The following is a 3,712-nucleotide window of genomic DNA, read 5'->3' on the forward strand; positions in this document are numbered from 1 at the left end:
GCTTATCTAATGTTTTTCTAACTGCTGGGAATGTATACTCACTGTGAAATAAAGGGTGATGCATCACAACACTTTGTGGGTGTGGATGTTGACTCTAAGGCTGGCCACAGTGTTAATTTGGGGAAGGCCCATGCAAACATACTCACAAGGTAGGAGGAGTGCAGACCAATCAGATCCTTGAGTCGGATCCATCAGTTAATCAAATCATGCAGCGGATGGATCTTCACCATCTAGTGGAAGATCCATTTACTGTCTTTGCTGTAGAACAAAACAGTGAAGCAATAAGGAAAACAAAACAATCCCAACTTTACCACACCATAGATACCCAATCCCTCAATACCTCCAGTCCCCACCAGGATGATCTGACAGCTCTTGGCTTTGTCCGAGACTAAAGGCCTGCACACTCCCTATCCAGCACCACACTCCTCTGCCTGGCTGAATCTGTTCTCTCACTGAACACTTTCTCCTTTAATTCACCTCACTTCGGCCAAGTCAAAGGAGTGGCGATGGACACCTGTATGAGCCCCAGTTCTGCGTGTCTCTTTATGGAGTATGTGGAACAATCCTTGTTCCAGTCCTACACAGGCACCCTCCCACAATTCTTTATTGAGTACTTCAACAACTGTTTGGGTGCCACTTTTTGCTCCCACCCAGACCTTGAAAAAAATTGTGCATTTTGTCTCCAACTTCCACCCTTCTATAACTTTCACACTGTCCATTTCCAACATTTCCATTCCTTACCTTGACCTCTCCATCCCCATTTTGGTGAATAAACTGTCCACTGCCATCCACTGCAAAGCCACTGACTCCCATAGCTACCTTCACTGCAATTCGTCACACCCCACATCCTGCAAGAACTCCCAGCATCACTCTCCCAATTCCTTCACCGCTATTGTATCTGTTCGGATGATGCCACCTTCCAAAGCAGCGGTGCTGACATAGCTTCCTTCTTCCATAACTATGGTTTCCTGACACTGTGGTTGACAGGGCCCTCAGCCACATCTGACCATGACCTGAGGTTCTGCCTTTGCCCCTCTCATCACTCACAACAGCGTGATCTCGTCTCCCTTGCCGTCACACTGCATTCAAAGGGCCATTCTCCAACATTCCAGACATGACCAGCAGAAAGGCACCACCAAACACATCTTCCCCTCACTCCCACTGTCTGCATTTCACAGGGATCATTCCCTCCAGGACATCCTAGCCCATTCCTCAATCACCTCTCCTTTCCAGGGCACCTTCCCAGGTAACTGCACAAGGTGCAACACCTGCCCCTTCCCCTCCTCCCTGCTCACCATCCAAGGGCCTAAATACTCTTTCCAGCTGAAGCGACATTTCAGTCCTCCAGAAAAGGCCTCACCAAGTCTTCTACAACTTCAAAATGACTTCCCAATTCCTCTACTCAAAGGTCTGAGCAATGAAGGCAAGTGTGCCAAACACCTTCTTAACCATCCTATCCATAAATCATGCAAAGTTCAAAGAATATGCACCTGAACCTTTAGGTCTCTGTTCTACAAAATTACCCTAGGCCCTACTTTTAATTGTTTCAGTCCTGCCCTTGTTTGTTTTACTAAAAGTGTAAAACATCGCATTAAACCAAACTAAACTGCAACTGCTACTCTTCAGCCCATTGACCCAATTGATCAAGATCTGTGACAATAATACATCAAAGTCGAGAAGTGTGGTGCTGGAAAAGCACAGCAGGTCAAGCAGCATCCAAGGAGCATGAGAATCGACGTTTCAGACATAAGCTCTTCATCAGGAATGTGGGAGGTGAGGTCATGGTTGAGGGGGCAGTAGGAGGACGTGTCCATGAGTTAGCACTTGGCTTCAGTGATGTGCCAAACCACCATTGCGCCCCCACCTTGTCTGCTGGTTTGATGGTGAGGTTGGGATTGGAGCAGAGGAAGTGGATGGCTGTGTGTTGCGAATGTGAGAGGTTGGAATGGGTGAGAGGGGTGGACAGTTTGCGGCAGTCAATGTCCTGGCGGCAGTTGGAAGTGCAGAGTTCAAGGGCAGGTAACAGACTAGCATGGGGTGTCCAGGTGGATGGGGTGTGTTGGAGGCGGGAGAAGGGATCCTTGGAGGGTGGGCAGGAGTCTTGGTTGAAAAAGTGAGCCCGGAGGCGGAGGAAGAAATCTTTGATGTCACATCATGTGTCAAATCCATTAATCCGGGAGTGTGGGGGAATGAAGGTGAGGCCTTTGCTGAGGCCCTGAATGTTCATCCTCAGTGAGGGGGAAATAGGGGTAATGGTAAATACATAGCAGGGCTGGGAGCTGGGACCTGGTGTGGGGCTGGAGCTGGGAGTGGGGGCAGAGACATTAACTGGAGTGGGTGTGGTTATGGGATTGTGGGTGACATCACCAACAGAAGTGACCCTCATCCTTGGGGTCAGGGGGAAGTGATGCCCTTGGTGTCATCCATGGGGGCAGAAATGATGTAATGTATGACATAGGCAATGTCATTGTTGGTGTTCTGGTGAGTGACATTGGTGGGGGGCAGAAGTGGCTGCTGTGGAGGCAACTATGAGGCAGAAGTGACGTGCCAGGTGGGCCGTGCATTGGTTTCGGAGGCAGTGGATCTTGCAACGGTCGAATAAATCTCCTCCCGGGATGACTCGCTCTCACAGCCCCAGCGTTGCTTGCGCCTCTATACTAACATATAAGTTCCCCGCACTCACCTATTGTGCCAGCACAACCTTCATCAACCTCATTGCTAATGAAGCGCTTATGCCTGAAACCTCGACTCTCCTGCTCCTCGGATGCTGCCTGACCCACTGTGCTTTTCCAGCGCCCACACTCTCCGACTCTGATCTCCAGCATCTGCAGTCCTCACTTTCTCCAATTATAAATCAAATCGAGCTCACCAAGTCAGCACAAAACCTAAAAACTGAGGATGCTGGAAATCAAGAACAAAACCAAACATTGCTGGAAAACCTCTGGCAGCATCTGTTGGGAGAAAGTAGAGTTAACATTTTGGGACCAGCAACCATTCTTCAGAACTGACGGCAGCCTGCAAAAGGTTGGTATTCATGTTAAAGAAAGGATGGCAATTCCATTGGAGAGTAGTGTGGGAATGTGGGAAGGTGTTGGGAGTGGAGGAGGAGTAGACCAAAGTGTCTCAAAGTGAACAGTGTCAGTGGAACGCTGACAAGGGGAGGGGAAGGGGGCCATGTGTACGGTGGTGGCATCCCGCTGAGGGAGAGAAAATGGTGGCTAATGATTCTATGGATATGGATCCTGGTTAGATTGTGGTGAGGACAAGAGGGACCCTATCACTGTTGTGGGAGGGAAGAGAGAGTGTTAGGGCCAAAATGTGGCAGGTTGGTCAGACACGGCTGAGGGCTCTGTCAACTATGATGGTGGAGAATCGTTGGTTGAGGAAGATGGTGGATGTTTCTGAGCACCCACTTGTCAAAATTGACATCATCAGAACAGATACGACAGAGATGGAGGAACTGGGTGAATGGAATTGAGTCTTTACAGGAAGCAAGGTGTGAGGAAGGTTAGTCATGGTAACTGTGGGAGTCAGTGGGTTTGTGGTGGATATTGGTGGCTAAAACTGGAAACAGAGATATCGAGGAGGGGAAGGAAGAAGTCAGGAATGGACCAGGGCAGGTGAGAGCAGGGTAAAAGTTGAAATTGCAACAAATAAACTTTTCCAATTCAAACTGAGAGAGGGAAGCAGCGCTGATGATGTCATCAACGAA

This window comes from Chiloscyllium punctatum, chromosome 3 (assembly GCF_047496795.1).
Source record: "Chiloscyllium punctatum isolate Juve2018m chromosome 3, sChiPun1.3, whole genome shotgun sequence".
Lineage (NCBI taxonomy): Eukaryota > Metazoa > Chordata > Chondrichthyes > Orectolobiformes > Hemiscylliidae > Chiloscyllium > Chiloscyllium punctatum.